This window comes from Hemicordylus capensis, chromosome 8, assembly GCF_027244095.1.
Source record: "Hemicordylus capensis ecotype Gifberg chromosome 8, rHemCap1.1.pri, whole genome shotgun sequence".
NCBI classification, from domain to species: domain Eukaryota; kingdom Metazoa; phylum Chordata; class Lepidosauria; order Squamata; family Cordylidae; genus Hemicordylus; species Hemicordylus capensis.
This window is the reverse complement of record NC_069664.1, coordinates 10,376,606-10,395,397: the sequence shown is the minus strand read 5'-3', so window position 1 is coordinate 10,395,397 and position 18,792 is coordinate 10,376,606. Positions and strand designations below refer to the sequence as shown.

General features: G+C 49.0%; 1 protein-coding gene and 1 long non-coding RNA gene across 5 annotated transcripts in view; one reads left to right on the top strand and one right to left on the bottom strand.

Moving 5' to 3' along the window:
• FAM178B (family with sequence similarity 178 member B) overlaps window positions 1-18,792 on the top strand; it is a 180,874-nt gene that overhangs the window by 95,082 nt on the left and 67,000 nt on the right. The window lies entirely within an intron of this gene.
• Window positions 4,568-6,691, bottom strand: LOC128334018 (uncharacterized). The gene is made up of 2 exons (XR_008311156.1): window positions 6,369-6,691; window positions 4,568-4,793 (listed from the first exon to the last, which is right to left on the bottom strand). It is a non-coding gene; the product is annotated as an uncharacterized LOC128334018 (long non-coding RNA).

Below are 18,792 nucleotides of genomic sequence, written 5' to 3'. Positions count from 1 at the left end.
TCAAAAAGGCACTGAAGACACATTTATCCACCCAGGCTTTTATAATTAGATTTATAGTTTTAATTTTTAATATTGGGTTTTAAATGTTTTAATGTGTTAAATGATTTTAATTGTTAATTGATTTAATGTGTGAAATGGTTTTAATTGCAAGTTTGGGGCGGTATAGAAATATTTTAAATAAATTAAATAAATACAACTCCCATCGCCCCCAGCTACAATTTATTGTGGCTGGGGATGATGGGAGTTGTAGTCCAGCAACATCTGGAGTGCCGCCGGTTGGGAACACCTGAAATAGACTCGACAAGGACTAGGGACACCTTGGGCACTCCCAGGGCAACAGGTCAGGACCATGGTCAGAGTCGATCAGGAGGACTGGGTGCTGGTTAGCACAGCACACAGAGACGTTGCTCCAGCCATGCTCCTCAATGGACTGCTGGGTTTTGCAGCCTGCTGCGCAGGCAAGGAGACTTGGACCCACCCCTTCCAGGAGCAACCTTTGGCTCTTGAAAGGAACCTTGCCTGATTTTGCCGGCGGCTGCCCCAGGGGCCACAGGGAGCACCAATCATGGCCGGGGACCTCTTGGAAGGCTCCTCCAAATCGAAGGAAGCCATCAGAGCCTGCCCTTGGGAGGTGCTGAGTGGGGTCGCCAGGCTCATCCAGGCCGAGGCTCCCTAATGGCATGGGCTCACCAGGCGCTGGGGTTGGCAGTGCCTCCCACTCCAGCTCCTCCCCCAGACTCCCCGCCTTACCTCCCAGTGGGGCAGGGGGCAACTCTAGGGTCCAGGGTTAGGATATAGAGAGGGGGTACTCAACCTATTCTCCCCGGGCCATTTTGCCCATCAAAACCAGCCCCTCTCCATTGCTGTGCTCCCTGCAGGGGAGGGTATGGGGACACCCTGGGCAGGGTTCCCTCTAACAGGGATCCCCCGATGATGTTGACTACAACTCCCAGCGTCCCCAGCTGCAATAGCCGTTGCTTGGGGATGATGGGAGTTGTAGTCAGCGGCATCTGGGAATCCCTGTTAGAGGGAACACTCAGCCTGGGTCTCCTCCCTTTCAGGTGGGGAAGCAGCCATTGTGGTCCGGAGAGCCACCTGTAGAGGTTGCTGCCCTCCTGCACTGCTGCTCACATCCGAGCCACAGCCCTGCCCAGTGGCTGCATTTCGGTAAAGCACACCAAAAAGTTGGAAGACTGTCCCTGCGCCTGTATCTCGCCTGCCTTGTCTTCTGTAGCTCTGTGCGACCATCTCAAAGCAGCAGGGTTGTGCCCTGGGAGGGCCGACTCAAAGCAGAAATCCCTTTATTGGGGATGTCCCAACCTTGGCGGCAAGGTCACAACTCCAGTCCCATCACCCCCAGCCACAGTTCTTTAAAATCTCCCCCACCCCCCCCACCATCTGAAACCTCTTTGCTCCCCGATCTAAAACTGTTCCCCTGGATGTCTGCAACCACCCCACCACCCCCCGCCACCTCTCCCATACTGTTTTCTGCTCTGCAAAATCTTGGAATGAGCCATTTCAGAGAGCAACGCTTTTGGAGGGTTAACCGATTGCTGATAAAAACGCCTTCCATTCTGCTACACCGTGCCAGAAACCTTGAAGCGTGTGTGTTATTTCCATTTGAAATCTTGCCGTTATGATTATCATTCCAGTTCTTTCCCCCCACCCCTCTTTCTTTCTCTCACTCACTCACTCACACACAGGCGTGCGTACACACACAGACACACAGCTTTTTTGGTATTATAATTATAATTATTTTTATTTGTTGTTATTATTATTATTATTTTGTTCTCAAGGCTGAAGAATCTTCCCTGCTCAATTCCCCATTGAGAAACCTTCTCCAGGCGTCAGTATTTATAGAAAGGCAGTAGGAGGAAGTCGGGGAAGGGAAGCCAGGCTTCCAATTAGCATTTTTTATTTTTATTTTTTTAAATAAAAAACCCCAAAAAACACCAAATGAATGTTTTAGGAGATGATTATAGTTCTGGTAGAAGATTTTCCTCATTCCAAGGGCTGCGACATTCTGGAACTAGTCTCAACGGCATGCGCTCACACACACACACACAGGGGCTTTGACCCACTGGGAAGTTCTCCTGCACAGGATAGGCTCAAGAGCATTGCTGTGTGCTTGTGCAGCCTCCGTTTGTTCTGACGGGACATGTGTAGGAGAACTTCCAAGCGGATTGTGCCCTACCGGTTGGATCCGGCCAGGTCCTGCTCTGCCACCCTTACAGGCCAGAACTGCGGTGTTGCCCCAAGACCCTGGTGTGGGGTGGCCAGCCGCCTTTCAAAAGCAGCCCTTGCAAGCTTTGAAAGTGCAGGGGGGTGGGGAGGGAGGGGGGCAGAAGGGAGCCAGCAGCCTTCTCTCCTCACGCATCTATCTTGTAAGCCTTTTTGCTTTGCAAAGTTTGCAGAGGGGTCCCATCGGTCCCAGAGAGCTCTGATGATGATGATGGGGAGGGAGATCTTGGCGCCCTAACCAACAGCCTCATCTTGCCTCATGTCAAGGCCTCATGCCCCAACCCTTTCCCCCCGCGCCCCGCTCCCCGCCACCCACCCAGTCCCCCGGAGGCTTCTGATCCAGCAGAAATCCCTCTCCTTCCCTTCCCTCCCTCTCTCCCTCCGCTCTTTGCTGTGGATCCTGACGGAGGGCGGCCCCAGCTGACTGTGTCATAATAACCGCTTGTGCCAGAGAGGTTACTGAGAGTTGAGCTTTATTTTCCCCTCTGGTAGCTGGGAGCAGCCCACAGGCACTGGGCCAGCCACGGCTCAGAGGGCGGGTTTGCTGCACAGCTCGCTCCAAGTCCCAGATTCCACCCGGCTGCCCACATACAAAGCACCCGTGCGGCCTCCCGCCTTTAGACCTTCCTCTCGGGCTGCTTGTGGACATGTTTTTATACCGCCCAAAATGTGAGTTCCCCCAAACCTGAATTGGAACCTTTGGTAACCTATGGTTTCACCACCAAAACCTCAGGTCCCAAAGTGGCATGGTGTTGTCGAGATTCTGCTGCTGTGTCCAGCTGGATTTGAGAGTATTGTTATTTCTTGTTTACACAGCCAGACAGGTGTTATTGACTGGTTTGTCAATCCAGACATCAAGTCCTTCCCAAGGACCTGGGATGGCTGAATTTCATCATCAATACTGTTGGTTGTTATAGATATCGTCGCAAAATACAGGCTGTTCCCAGTAAAGTTGCTTTTTGTAATTGGCTGGTGGTGATTTCTGTGGCCCCTATGGTGTTGAGGTGCTCTTTGAGGTCTTTTGGAACTGCACCTAGGGTGCCAATTACCACTGGGATTATTTTGGTCTTTTTCTGCCACTCCCCCCCCGCCACTTTTTTCACTTTTTCTTTTTCTGCCACTTTTTTTCTCTATCACTTTTTTCACTTTTTCTTTTTCTTTTCTGCCACTTTTTCTTTTTCTGCCACTTTTTTTTCTCTGCCACTTTTTTCACTTTTTCTTTTTCTTTTCTGCCACTTTTTCTTTTTCTGCCACTCCCCCCCCCCGCCACTTCTTTCACTTTTTCTGCTGTGGCTGTCCTTCATGCCACAGCAGCCAGTCCCCTCCCCCTGTTCAGTCTCCCAGACTGCGGATCGGGATCGTCTGGGAGCGCACAAGGGGAATGGAGGCAAACTGTGGGTCCATTGGACCCCTGGTTTGCCGTTATGTGCAGAGGCAGCCATGGAATGTTGTGGGGAGGGGGGAGTGTGTGTGGTGAGCTGATAGCAATGGGGTTTTAGCAGAAGCATCTGAATTAGCTGAGCATCCTGGCAGGAGAGAAGGGGGTCCTGCAAAGAGGATGCCACTTTAGCACAAAGTTGGCTAGATGCACCTAATCCAAGAAGCCAGAGTGATTTCCGGGTTTAAGTCCATCTCAGCCCTGTTCATTAGGTGCTTTTCAGCAAGTCATTCTCTCTGTGCCTCCATTAGAATAAATGTGACCACCTCGCTGACTTGTTGTGATGATGGATGAGATCCGGAGCAACTTAAGGCAGGTTAGGTAATGAATCTAAAGTCCCTTCAGATCCATTAGATCTTGGACCATTCTCTTCAGTTTATTTGCTGGGGCCAAGCCAAGCAGTAATGCAGAAGCCTGTCTTCAAGAGTTTGTGTAGGCCAAACTTTCCAGTGTGAGGTGAGCCTCTGTTGGGGACACTCTTGACAGTTCCTCCTGGAAGTATCAGCAGTTGCTTTGAGAGGCACAAGTTCCTAACTCTGAAGCACCTTGATTGTGTTCATGTTGATGGAAAGTATGTCTGGGATGGAGCTGGAGATAGTGATGGGTTTGTTTGTTTGGCTCTTTGGGATCAGACCCTGGGCCAGGAGTTCCCAACCTTGGGTCACCAGATGTTGTTAGACTACAACTCCCATCTTCCATAATTGTCAAAGACTGGGGTGGGTGGGATTTGTAGTCCAACACCATCTGAGGACCTGAGTTTGGGAACCTCTTCCCTGGGCAAGAGGCTTAGCTGGATCCTATCTATCTATCTATCTATCTATCTATCTATCTGTCAAATTTGTACATCACCCCAAACTTTCGTCTCTGGGCAGTTAACAACAACATAAAACAAGTTAAAACATACCAAAATCTTAGAACAATCAAGGCAATATAAAAATTAAAAACAGGTTAAAACTTAAAAATTTAAAAAGCTGGAAAAGCTTGGCTGGAGAGGTGGGTTTTCAAGTGCTTTTTAAAAATTGCCAGAGATGGGGAGGGTCGTATTTCAGTAGGGAGCGCCTGGGCCTCTAAGGCCTGGGCCTTGTCCTTCAAAAGGTATGAAGTCATGTCAAGGCTGTAAGGTCAAATGGAAAAGACAGAATCAGAATCTTTCTTTTTATGGTCACTGACCAGATGACAGAAGTACAGACAAACACAGTGAATAACATTTTCACCACCATCTTTGGTGTCAACATCCCAATAACCTAATAAAGGCAATAAGATCCAGTTCTAATACTAATAACCCCAAATAACCTAAACCAGAATTATATAAAAAGTAACTTAACGCACAACTTTAATCCACTCTTGTCTGATGTTAACAGCCACTGCACCAAATTTAGCTACCTTAAGGGCAAGATAAGACATCTATCGACCGTGATGGGGAGGCAGATTCCAAGGGAAAGAAAATTCCCCATCAAAGCGACAGCCAAGCAAGAATAAGCCAGCCTGCCAACACCCTCTTTCTGCTTTATTTTTGCAGTGAGCTGCTGGGATATTAGGGCTAAAGCAGGCTGCTTCTACAGTAGAGCTTCCTGTGCTTTGGGGCAGCTCTGGTTCATTTCAGTGAGTCTTGTGCAGGAGAACCTTCGGGTGTATTAAATGTCATTAGCCAGATCTGAATCTCTTCTATTTCATCCAATGTTTCACTAACTTATTCATCATTAAGGGCACCCAAGTAGGACCAACAGGCAAGTTCTGAAATGGCGCTGCCGTGGAGTCAGGTTGACATTCCCCCCTTTCCCCCCACGGAATTGATTTCTTCAGGGGGGACCGTTATCAGACACCTCAGGCACTCTGTAGACCATGCCTGCAGAGGCGTATCTAGGGAAAATAGTGCCTAGGGCAAGCACTGAAATTGCACCCCCTGTCCAAACATCTGACACCCATCTGATTCTCTGTACATAGTGCCAAACTGAATATGTGTACAGTGACTTATATTAATTTTTTTTTAAAAAATTAATTTTTAAAAAATTACCTGTAGCCCCTTTGGGGGGCTTCCTAAAGGCTGTGTGTGGGGGGGTGTCTGCAAAGGTTTCCCCTCCCCTCTCTGGCCTCTAGGGCCTCGCAGGGACCATTTCAGCATGTGCGGTGGCCATTTTTAAAAAAAAAAATTTAAATGGCCACTGAAAACAAAATGGCAACTGGGCATGCTCAAATGGCCTCTGTGAGGCCTGGCATGGCCTAGGGCCTCACAGAGGCCATTTGAGCATGCGTGGTGGCCATTTTGTTTTCAGCAGCCATTTTAATTTTTTTTAAATTTTAGAAAAATGGCGCCCCCTTCAAGTGGCGCCCGGGGCATGTGCCCTGCCTGCCCTACCCCTAGATATGCCCCTGCATGCCTGCTTCTGACCCTTAAGAGTGAGGGCCAACCTGCACATTAGGGGGAGACGTGCAGTGTGAGTTCCACTAATCTGTGTTGCTGGAGAAATGTGTGAGGTAGCACCATCACAGTGAGCATTTTCTGCTGCTGTCCCCCCAACCCCACCCCACACCCCCGGCTCAGCTGCCGCTTCTAGAAGGGGCAGGAGACATGGAATGGAATGATGATCTCCTGTCGTTGCCAGTGAGACAAAGATCGGCAGCAACTATGCATCCCCCACCCCACCCCCATTAGGCCCTGGTGAGGCCTTCGGGTTCGTAGCTGACTCACCTTAGCTGGATTTACCTCTGGGGTAAAGCCTGAAATAGACTGAAACACATTTTTCTTTCCTTCGGGAGACTCCCTCCGGTGCACCTTGACAACGTGCTGATAATGACCAGCTTCCCCTGCCAAAGTTATCTCCCTCAACCTTTCCCCACCCCACACATCTCCCAAACTGGACGGAGGCGACTACCCCGTCTCCTCTGCCTGGGCAGATAACGCAGCCGCCCCCGTTCTATCCATCTCCCAGCTGGGAAGCGTTCCTTCGGCCTTGCCCTGGGCTGCCCCTCACTCCTTGCCAGGCACACACACACACACACACACACACACACACGCCAATGATTCCTCCGCCTGGGCCCCATGGCCTTATAAATCTCCACCGCAGAACTCTCAGCCCTGCTATTAGGCACGTGCCTGGCTGGTTTCCCGCCCCGGCTGAGCAGCCCCTCACGTTCAGTTCCCCTCCCTTTGCCAAGAATAGGCTTTTTCCAGCAAAGTCCTTGCGAGCCCAACAGCACCGCTTCTACGGCTCACTCTTCTCCCACGATGGCGGGGCAATATGCCGCTCTGCCTTGCCCTGCATAGAAGCAATTTCCACATCTCAGGAACATGTCCTTATTGTGCTTGACAGCCTGCGTGGAGCGCACTGAGTTTTTCTGTATGGCGGCTTCTCTCCCCCCCCCCCGCCCCCTAGAAAAGCAGCATGGAGCTGATAGCATTGGAAGCAGCGCGGACCTGACCAGCATGTGGAAGTGTGTGCGGATACACACACCCATGCTGTTAGTTTGCCTTCCTTCCGGGCTCGTCCCTGAGATAACCCCATGGGAATACAGATCCGAATACGGTTAGCTCTGGACAAGCCACAATAGGAACAGTGGTGTGATAAGTGCTTCTCCTTGTTGCTGATACACAACGAGAGAAATATGTTTGCAAGCAGCCCGGTGGCTTGATCTTGCCTGGAGCATGTTGCTGTCCGAGACCAAAGCGGTAAAGGTAAAGTGTGCCGTCGAGTCGGTGTCGGCTCCTGGCGCCCACAGAGCCCTGTGGTTGTCTCTGGTAGAATACAGGAGGGTTTTGCCATTGCCCCCTCCCATGCAGTATGAGATGATGCCTTTCAGCATCTTCCTGTATCGCTGCTGCCCGATATCGGTACTAGCGGGAATTCAAATCGGCAGCCTCTGGCTTGGTAGTCAAGCCATTTCCCCGCTGTGCTATTAGGTGGCTATGACCAAAGTGGTCGGCAGTAGGCAGACGTCAATGGTTTCCCAGCTGCAGAATGGGAATGACAGAAATCACAACCCGTAGTCCCCCTGAATCCTCTGTGTTTTGCTGCACTGCACTCTGCACCTGTTGAGGGACATAAATATTTGTTTTATTTATTTATCACATTTTTATACCGCCCCATAGTAAATCTCTGGGCGTTTTACAAACTAAAGTGCAACGATTAACACCTTAAATCATAGGCAGCAAATTAAAATGACCATCAATAAGATAAAAGAGGTGCGTTTTCAAGAGTCGCTTAAAAACAGCCAGAGATGGGGAGGTTCTGGTTTCATTTGGGAGCACGCACCAGATCATCTGGGCAACCCTAGAGAAGGCCTGGTTTTGGGTCGCCGCCAAACGAGTTGATGGTAACTGCAACCGGATCTCCCCTGGTGATCTTAATAGGTGCCGTTCATGAAGGAGAAGGCGCTCTCGTAAATAACTTTGAATAGAGTGGAAATGTCTTGTGGATGTCGTTGCTCTTACACCAGAAGTTCCCTACCTTGGGGGTCCCCAGCTGTCATTAGACTGCAGTCCACACACCATAAGCTGGTAGGAGACTCCTGTTTTGTGATCATGTGTTAGATGAAAACAAGGTAGGAGGCAGGAAGCGTGATCGTCTGTCAGCTGGATAGGAGGAGCGCATCCTACCCAGATTACGTCCCCGGCTTCTAAACGAGGTCGGAGGAAAACCTGACCTCCCAAACTGCAGCTTAGCAGACAATCAAGCTCCTCTCCTCCTAGCTTGCTTTTTACAAGCATCCCAGCCCAAATCCGAGAGGACACACAGCTCCCTACCCAGTTTACGGCTGTTTACGGACAAGTCCATAGTCTGCAAAAGAGCCTTTAAAAGCAAAATCGAAGCTGGGGTTTTCAGGATGAGGAATCTTGCAGCTGGTTACAGACCCTGCCACGTTTTCCTCTCCCCAAGCCGTGCAAACGCAGGCCTCTTAGCAAGGTCGGGGTCATTTGGCTTTGGCAGCTCCTCTACCAGGGCACCTGCGCTCCTTAACTAAGCTATTCTGCACATGAAGTTTATCCATTTACTGAAACCGCTTCTATCCTGCCTTTCTGCTCTCAAGCTTTCAAGGCATCTTTCAGATGACGAAGCACGGACAATAAAATCTGGACAAACTTTCTAAAAGAAACAGTTGGAAGCCAAATTACAACAAGAAAAGATAGACTTAAAATAGCAGCAGGAATCGACTAGCAGGAGACAGGAAGCAAGCCATCCCTATCCAATCCTCAGGGGAATTAAAAAACGCTTTCAACTTGAGGCTTGTTCAAACAGCCAGGATTAGGGTGGGAGAAGCGCCCTACCCTACCACGGGAGCTGAGCACGCTCCTGTTGTTGCCCATCGCCTGCAACTTAAAGCCAGGGTCAGAGGGGGAGGAAGTGAAGCGATTGCCTGTGCAGCAGCACCTGGATAGGAGAGGTTCCTCCTACCCAGCAGCTGAACCCAACTGCAATGAAATATTAAAGAAAGAGCTTTAGGAACATAGGAGATGCCTTCTACTGAGTCAGACCACTGGTCTATTTAACTCACAATTGCCTACACTGACTGGCAGAAGATCTCCAAGGTTTCAGGCAAGAGTCTCTCCCAGCTGTTCCTAGAGATTCTGCCAGGGATTGAACCTGGAACCTCATAGGAACATAGGAAGCTGCCACATACTGAGTCAGTCCATTGGTCCATCTAGCTGAGTATTGTCTTCACAGACTGGCAGCGGCTTCTCCAAGGTTGCAGGCAGGAGTCTCTCTCAGCCCTATCTTGGAGATGCTGCTAGGGAGGGAACTTGGAACCTAGATGCTCTTCCCAGAGTGGCTCCATCCCTTAAGGGGAATATCTTACAGTGTTCACACATCAAGTCTCCCATTCATATGCAACCAGGGTGGACCCTGCTTAGCTAAGAGGACAAGTCATGCTTGCAAACAACAAGACCAGCTCTCCTCTCCTCACCTCCTGCATGCAAAGCAGATGCTCCTCCACTGAGCTGCAGCGCCATCTCATATAAGAAGCTGCCTTATACTGAGTCAGGCCACGGGTCTATCTAGCTCAGTATCGCCAACACTAACTGGTAGTGGCTTTCCAAGGTTTCAGTCAGAAGTCTCTCCTAGCCCTACCTGGAGATGCATGATTGAAACTGGGACATTCTGCATCTACCGCTGAGCTATGACCTCTTCCCCGAGGGGAGTTTCTTACAGTGCTCACATGTAGTCTCCCATCCAAATACAAACCAAGGTGGACCCTGCTTAGCAAACGGGGCAATTCATGCTCGCCGCCGCAAGGCCGGCTCTCCTCCCTAACTCCCCCCCTTCCTGCAGCTCCACAGATCCAATTTCAGAACAAGGCCTTGCTGTGTGTGACCTCTGAAGGCCCTCCCCTCCTCGCCGGCTGTATGCCTCGATTGCCGCATTAAAAATCTGGGAAACGGCCGCCTAGGTGGCTGATACAGTGGGAGGATGAAGGGGGCCGTGTGCAGTTGACCCCCAGTGCAGGTTCAGAGGATTCAAGACTTGAGGTGGCAGCCTTGAATTGGGGGGGCGGGGACAAGCATGTCACCATCAACGCGCGCGCACACACGGCAGGCAGCCGCAATTGCCTCTGCAGCCCTCTCTCTTCTAATCTAGCTAATGAAGTAGTAATGACTCTAGCGCTGGCAGGGATCCAAGCTGTCTAAACTGCTGAGCTGAGCTCACCCTGTAGAGCTCTCTCTGGAACGGGCAGTTATCTGGCTCCCTCCAGGACTGCAGGTTTCCAGTTCAGCCTCAGATGTTCGGTCGCGGGCCAGAGGGACGTCTTAGGGCTCTGCCCCTTGAATGGTTTTGTGGGTGTCGGACCTTTCAGACTGGGACCCTGAGCAGCTGCAAACTGCATGGGAGGGAATATTGTGTGCAGGATCAGTGCAAGCGGTGCAGCAAGAATAACCTCAAAACAGTAGGCCTATCCAGCACCCCAGGCTTTTAACTGATACTGTTTTGATTGTTTTTAATGTTGTTTTAGAGCATTGTTTTTTAAAAAAATTAAATTGTGTTTTAAATTTCTTGGGTTTTTTTCTTTTTAACTAATGTTTTAATGTTGTTTTTATCTGTTGTAAACCACCCAGAGACGTACGTTTTGGGCGGTATAAAAATATGTAAATAAATAATAAATAAATGAAAGTGTACAGTGTACACAGGTACAGATCTGTACACAGGCACAGTCATTCACATGTTATGCTGAACGCAGGTCCAGCAGTATGCTTCCTATCTGCACCATGCGTTTGAAGGGCCACTTTTAAAATGAACACAGGTACAGTCATTCACACAAACATATGTACAGACATCTGTACACTCATATGGCATAATGTCTGAATCAGGCTCGTGACAACTGCATGTGTGCTCTGCATACATGTGTGTATGTAGACAGAAAATTCTGAACATCTGGGAAAATGTATCAACAACCTCTCTCAGGGTAGCTCTCCATCATCCACCTAATTTGCACAACAGGCTTTTAGTGAGAAACCACGAATCGACAATCTTGGATCACACTGCTGTCTATCCAGCCACACTAGCAAGAGAGCCGATTGATTGATTGATTGATATGCCGTCAAGTCAGTGTTGACTCTTAGTGACCACATACTGTAGATAGATTCTCTCCAGGATGGTCTGTCTTCAACTTGATCTTCAGAGTCTCTCAGTGGTGCATTCATTGCTGTCGTAATCGAGTCCATCCACCTTGCTGCTGGTCATCCTCTTTTTCTCTTTCCTTCAACTTTCCCCAGCATGATGGATTTCTCAAGGGAGCTGGGTCTTCGCATTATGTGTCCAAAGTACGATAGTTTGAACCTGGTCATTTGTGCCTCGAGTGGAAATTCTGGATTGATTTGTTCTATGACCCATTGGTTTGTTTTCCTGGCTGTCCATGGTATCCTCAAAAGTCTTCTCCAGCACCCAAGTTCTAAAGCATCAATACTTTTCCTTTCTTTCTTCTTCAAATTCCAGCTTTTGCATCCATAGAGTGTCACGGGAAAAGCCTTTGTCCGAATGATTCTAATCTTAGTAGGTGTAGACACGTCATGGCATCTAAAGATCCTTTCTAAGGCCTTCATTGCAAGCCGCCCAAGTGCTAGTCTGCGGCGTATTTCTTGACTGCTGGATCCTTTACTGTTGACAGTCGATCCTAAAAGGCAGAAGCTCTCCACCACTTCAATGTCTTCATTCTCAATTCTGAGGCTGGTTGCCGTACCCGTTGTCATTAGTTTAGTCTTCTTTACATTTAGTCGTAGTCCCATTTTTTCGCTGTGCTCTTTGACTTTCATTACCAGAGCTTGCAGTCTATTACACCAGAGAAAATCAGTCCTTCCACCAGTGAGGCTTATGTTATGGAATGTCAACATCCAGACTGCAGCATGCAAGGAGATGTTGGTAAAACATTCATGGACCTAAGACCGCCTTTTAGGAACCATCCTAACAAAGAAATTGGAACAGCCTGTTGCCAGCGTTCAGCTCAGGCAACCGCAGTCTCACTGATATGGAAATATTTCCTACTGGACAACATATACATCATAAACATGAATGGGAATTTGCTTTTATTTATAAAAATGAAAACAGAGGCAGAAAATTGTAATAGCAATAAAACTGGCTTGGGGTTTTACTTTTTAACAAGGACTGCAAAAGGCAATGACCAGATGTGAGATTGGGGAGGTTTTGCTGGTCCTGTGGCAGCGAACATGAATTGTCCCCTTTGCTAAGCAGGGTTTGCCTTTGTTTGCATTTGAATGGGAGCCTCCATGTGTGAGCAATGTAAGATATTCTCCTTAGGGCAGGGTAACCTTGGGTCCCCAGATGTTGTTGGACTATGACTCCCATCATCCCCAGCCACAAAGGCATGGATGGGGGTGATGGGAGTTGTAGTCCAATAGCATCTAGGGACTCGAGGTTAAGAAACCTTGCCTTAGGGGATGGGGCTGTAGCTCAGTGGTAGAGCATCTGTTCACATGCAGCAGGTCCCAGGTTCAATCTGGGAAGGAAAACTGGTCTGGCAGGAGAGAGCATGAATTGTCCCCTTTGCTAAGCAGGGTCCAAGCAGGGTCTACGCAAGTTAAGAACATCATCTGGAGGCACCACAAAATCCACTGTAGGAATCACCATTCATGATGGAATAAGCCTCCATCTGGATGTACCCAGAGTTAAATCTCTGAGTGGGTAAGGAATGCATAGCAGTCAGTATGTGTTCATGAGTGCACAGAAATATGTCTTCATGAACAGTGGGGTATTGTGCCATGCAAATCCTGACATTTCACTCACATGCCCCTGCAATTACTGAGATATTTTTTGAACATTTCTGAATTCCCATTAACATATTGTAGAACAATTTTGTTTTTCAAGTACTCGCATTTAACCAAAAGAATAAATGCCAACCTGATTTTCAAGCAGTGGAAGGAGAAGCTCAGTTGGAATCAGGGCACACAGTAGCCAGGTTCTCATGAGCGTTAATTGGAGAGGGCAGTCCCATTCTACCCAGCTGTGTGTGCTCCCAATTTTTGATCGTGTGTGGGTAAAAACCTGGGTAGGAGGAGGGGGAAGTGATCATGTTGGGTAGGAGGGTGGGAGGGGTTGAGGCTCCCACACAATCTCTTCTCCTCCCGCCTCCCACCTCCCTTTGTTTTTACTCACACATGATCAAAAACCGCGAGCACAACACGGCTCCTGGAGGATGCTTTGCCCTACACAGTTTTCGATCATGTGAACCTGGACTGAGGAGACCCGAGTTCAAATCCCCATTCAGCCATGAGACTAGCTGGGTGACTCTGGGCCAGTCACTTCTCTCTCAGCCTAGCCTACTTCACAGGGTTGTTGTGAATAAGTATGTAGTACACTGCTCTGGGCTCCTTGGAGGAAGAGTGGGATATAAAATGTAGATGATGATGATGATGATGATGATGATGATGATGATGATGATGATATAAAGCAGGGAAGAGTGGAGTCTTCAGCAGTGTTCAAGAGAGTAGGTTCATTCTCACTGTTGGGAGGGGAGCTGTGATTTCTCTAATGTTTTTCATCTGTGTCTGGAATGATTTTTTTGTTCTGGGTGGCAGTATCACGGCAGTGTATGTGCACCTGCATTCTGAGCATGGCCTTCCTGATTCAACCTGAGCTGGTTGTATAATTAACTGAGCAGACATTAAAAAAACTTGTGGGCGCAGGCATGTGAGCATGCCTTCGAGGGGACACTGGGGCGGGCAGGGAGAAGTTTAGTTGACCCCACTTATAGCAGAGCAAGCGTGTGTGAGAAGAGCAAGCCCTTTAAAGAGGATCTTGAGACAGACATTTAAGGTTCAAAAGCAAGCAAGTAAGGTTTATTGGGGGAGTTACGTGCTTGGATAGGAAAGCCTGTGTCCCTGAGCTTACTGTCTCCATAGTGCAGAGCAGAGAAGGAGAGAAGGAAGCCGTGTGGCTCACTGAGAGGGCAGAGGAGCAGGGAGCAAGGAGGAGGGAGTGAGAGACCCCCGAGAGTATCAGGGAAAGAGTCAGAAAAAGCCAGAGCAGAGGGAGAGCCAGCATAGCTTAGTGGTTAGAGTCTTGGACTAGGACCAGGAAGACCTGAGTTCAAATCCCCATTTATCTGTGAGACTCACTGGGTGACTCTGGGCCAGGCATGTGTCTCTCTGCCTAACCTACCTCACAGGGTTGTTGTGAGGATAAAAATAACTATGTACACCACTCTGAACGCCTCAGAGGAAGAGCGGGGTTTAAATGTAAAAACAAAAAAAAGAGGGGAGACGAAGAGGGAGACCCTTCCTCAGTATCTCTAGGACCAGGGAGACCCGAGTTCAAATCCCCATTCAGCCATGAGACTTGCTGGGCCAGTCACTTCTCTCTTAGCCTAACCTACTTCACAGGGTTGTTGTGAAAGAGAAACTTAAGTATGTAGTACACCGCTCTGGGCTCCTTGGAGGAAGAGCGGGAGATAAATGTAAGCAAAAATAAAAATACTCCCAATGCCTCTAGTGGCACTAGGATCGCAGGTGCAAACAGGCGATGCAGCCGGAGCTGTGTCTCCAACATGCACCATCTCCACCTGGAATGGAAGAGCACTCCACCAGGGAAGGAGCGCTGGACCTGCTCCCAGCCCAGACAACAAGACAGTGATCATGTGGGAGGAGGAACCTGGGCAAGCATGCCCGGCCCAGATAGATTCTCTCCTTAGCATTTTTGAGCAAAAAGCCATCCTACCGAGCTCCTGCCTCCCACACGATCACTTCCCCCTCCTCCCCTTAACCTTTGGGGTGCTCACAACCACGGATCGGGAGTGTGCCCGGCTTTTCCGCTCTGGCTGTGAACACACCTTGTGTGTGTGGTTGAAGAAAGACCCGTGTTACAGAATACACACACACACACGTATTCCAGCAAAGTAACCTGCATTCTGTGCCGAAAGCTGAATTCTGCAACCTGTATAGATTCTGCGAATCAAGTTACTTGCATAATTTATTCCACGGTTTTTACCACGCTATTTAATTTAGCCACATGGAAAGGCACAAGAAGCTGCAGAGGACACTGAAGTGCCAACGGGAAACTGATCAGAGTCGTTCAGCACTGGGGCTGACTGCCTAAGGAGGGTTGCTGCATCTCCTTCCTTTGGGTTTCGGTTGGACACGCATCTGTCAGGGCTCTTTATGCACAGGAAATCCTGTCTCAGAAAGCAGGAGTTTGGCGTGGCTGCTTCCCTGGGTCCCTTCCAGCTCTTCAAGGCCCTTTATGGCTCAGCGAAAGCCAGAGAGCCCCACAAAAGCCTTGCAAGTCTTTATTTTTTATATATATTTTTAAGCACCTCCTTGACGTCAGGCCTCCGGAGCGGCAGATCTTTATGCTACTGTTGCGGCCATGCAGGCTGGGCTTGTCACGAACTCTGTGGGAGCACCACTCTTCTGTTGTGGCTATGAACACTTCAAGGAGGGGCCTCCTAATTAAGAGGGACAAAATGAGTCGCTTGAGCAGCCAGTTAGTCCATGGAGAGAGCCCGTGAGCCAGGCCCAGAAATGTTGGCCATCAGTAGTACCATCTCAGGGGATGAATGCCCAGAGTGGTTTCTGGCAACGTCTAACCCCCTAGAGATGGGAAAGAGATGATAGCATCCTTGCACTCACAGCTGTCTCTGGGTTACCGTGCCGTCTTTATCCCTTCCCCCAAAACGATTAGGGTAAAACTCCAAGGCATTTTTGCAAAGAGGGAAGGGTTAGGATCAGGGTTAGGGTAACAATGAACAAATGGTCGCATTCTCTCCATACAGTACTCTTTGGAGGATATTCCTGCCAGACTTCATTTCCATTCCTCTGACATGTATGGAATTTTATAGTAATTTTTCTGTTTTTAAAACATGGTTGCAAATTTGGCCACTGCAGGCCCAATGGTCAGGACAATAAAAGCGTGATAACATCCTGAAAGCTGGAAGTCTGGCAATGCGACCGCCGCTTTTCCATCTCTAGGGGCGCAGAGCTGCCAAAAAAATCACTGTCAATGTTACGGAAGAGATGGGACTTCCTAAAGATTGCAGATTTCAGTTGAGGAGTTCCGCTGGGGAAAGGAGGCTCTGCTTACCCTGAGAAGTGGAAGGGAGCTAAGGGGGCCCTGGGAGACCCAGACTTGTTGAATTCTGGGGCTGATTCCAGTTCTGCCTTGGGGCTGCTACTTCTCATGGGTTCCTCTCTCATCTGCTGGTAGAGGGGTAAAGAAAGGCATAGCATAGTCTTTATTTTGGTCTTTGACCAGCATAAGGTAAAGGAAAGTGTGCGCTCTTTGTTCCGATTGAGAAAACACATGTATATATTGTTGGGAATTCTCTCTGGTAGGAGAAACCCTTATTCATTATAGCAGAGTGCACAGAGGCACAACACAGTGGAATTTGGTTAGGCATGCATGTAGGCTGAGAGTAAAATAACTTGGAGCCAGTTCATAGTTTCAAATCAATATAAGGAGTATTTATTAGAGAACTCCATTCTAGATAGGAAAGTGAGGAGTTAGGATTTCTAATCCATCTGGATGCAGATGGATTCTGCATCCCTGCACACATGGTGCAGGGAGAGAGGAGCTTGCATGTTGCAAGGGAGAAGGAAGGGAAGAGAAGGGAAGATGAAGTGGCAGGAAGGAAGGCCCTGAGATTAGCAATCTACATATCAAAGGGATAGTGTCAGAGTAGCAGAGAAGGGATGACCAGTGTCTTGACCTCTCTAGCCCTCTGACTCACTAGTCCTCCTATGTCATTGAGACAAGAGACAGCGTATAGTCCTTCACTTCCAACATATATTTCAAAAGATAAGTGTGATACAGTCTCCAGTTTTAATCCGGGGGCAGAAGGTGGGTTACACAGAGAGCCTGAAGTGCAGGGATGAAAAGTTTGGGAAACAAACTTTCAAATATGAAGATCAGATAGATGCTGGCCCTGGTGAAGAGCACAGCTTGTGCTGCAGGGGTTCTCAAACCTGGGTCCCCAGATGCGGTTGGACTCCCATTGTGGCAGGGGGTGATGGGAGCTGTAGTCCAACAGCATCTGGGGACCCAGGTTTGAGAACCCCTGTCATAACGCAAAGAGCCCTAAATAAACCATTCTGAGTCCCCGCAGCTGGGTCTTCTCTGGCATGTGTACCCTCAGACAGCAACACCATACCAGCTTCTTCGGCAGATGGAGGCTGTTTTAAAGTCAGTGGCACAGGGAACCCAGATTGCCAGCGCTGGTGCCAGGGACGCCACTGTCAGCAAAAGCGCTCCATGCCAGCCGGAGCTGCTGGAGCACAGAGAGCTGTTTTAATTAAAACGCTGCTAATTGGGGTTTGGATACAGCCCAGGTCACTTATGACTGTGGTTCTAGGCACATGGCAGGGGAAGATCAAAGGTCTGAGGCTTGTGCTGGGGGTGATGAAGAGTGACCTGTTGTTGGCACAGAGTTTTTGGGTCACATTTTGCCACTCTTGCCGCCAGAGGCTTGCCAGTGCTCAGATAAACAGGAGAAACATATGGAAACAGGATGCATTTGTGGTGCTCTCATAACAGGATCACCAGCTTTCTTAAGGGCAACTTCGGAGAGTGCCTTCTGCAAGAGTGCCACTGCTTTGCAGAGGAGAGCTGGTCTTGTGGTCGCAAGCGGCCCCTGGCAGAGAGTGGCCCCTGTTCACAGAACACGTCCACTCAATTATAGTTCCGCCACTGTCTCATGAACAAATGTAATTTTTAAGGCACACAGTGTGGGAGGAGAGCGGGTCTTGTGGTAGCAAGCATGACTTGTCCCCTTTGCTAAGCAGGGTCCACCCTGGTTTGCATTTGAATGGGAAAAAGTGTGAGCACTCTAAGATATTCCCCTCAGGGGATGGAGCCGCTCTGGGAAGAGCAGAAGGTTCCAAGTTCCCTCCCTGGCAGCATCTCCAAGATAGGGCTGAGAGAGATTCCTGCCTGCAACCTTGGAGAAGCCACTGCCAATCTTTGAAGACAATACTGAGCTAGTTAGACCAATGGTCTGACTCAGGATATGGCAGCTTCCTATGTTCCTAACTCATCTGGTGACAACTTGGAATCTGGCCTTCCTGGTTGCCACTTTTGAGCTTTGGGACACATTCTCTGCAGTCTTGTCTACACTGACTGGCGGCAGCAGCTCTCTGGGGTTTCAGGCAGGAGTCTTTCTCAGCCCTCCCTGCAGATGTCGCCAGTAGGCCTGTTTACAAACAAAAACATTGGATTGGATCTGATCCAAAATATGTCCGATTTGGGTCTTTAGACCCCTTCGATATGTCAGGGTCAGTGTTGGATTTTCTGCCCGGAAATCTGACTTTCCGCCAGGCCAAGAGCCCGCTTGGAGACACTTGTCTCAAGCTAGCTCCAGACCCAATTTTTAAGCGCTGCACCAGTGAAATCGGGGAGAGGGGTGCAAGGTTAATCCTCCAGCAAGCAACCCCTGGGCCAGTGGTATTCCGCAGGTGCAGCACTTAAAAACTGGGTGGGGAGCAGCTTGGAGACACTTTGTCCCCAAGTTTCTTATCCCCCCCCCCCATATTGGTTGGGAGAGTTCTGATCTGATATAATATTATTATTTCTTGTTCACACAGTCAGACAGGTGTTATTGACTGGTTTGTTTTATCCAGACATCGAGTCCTTCCCAAGGACCTGGGATGCCAGAATTTTATTGTCAATGGTTATAGATAT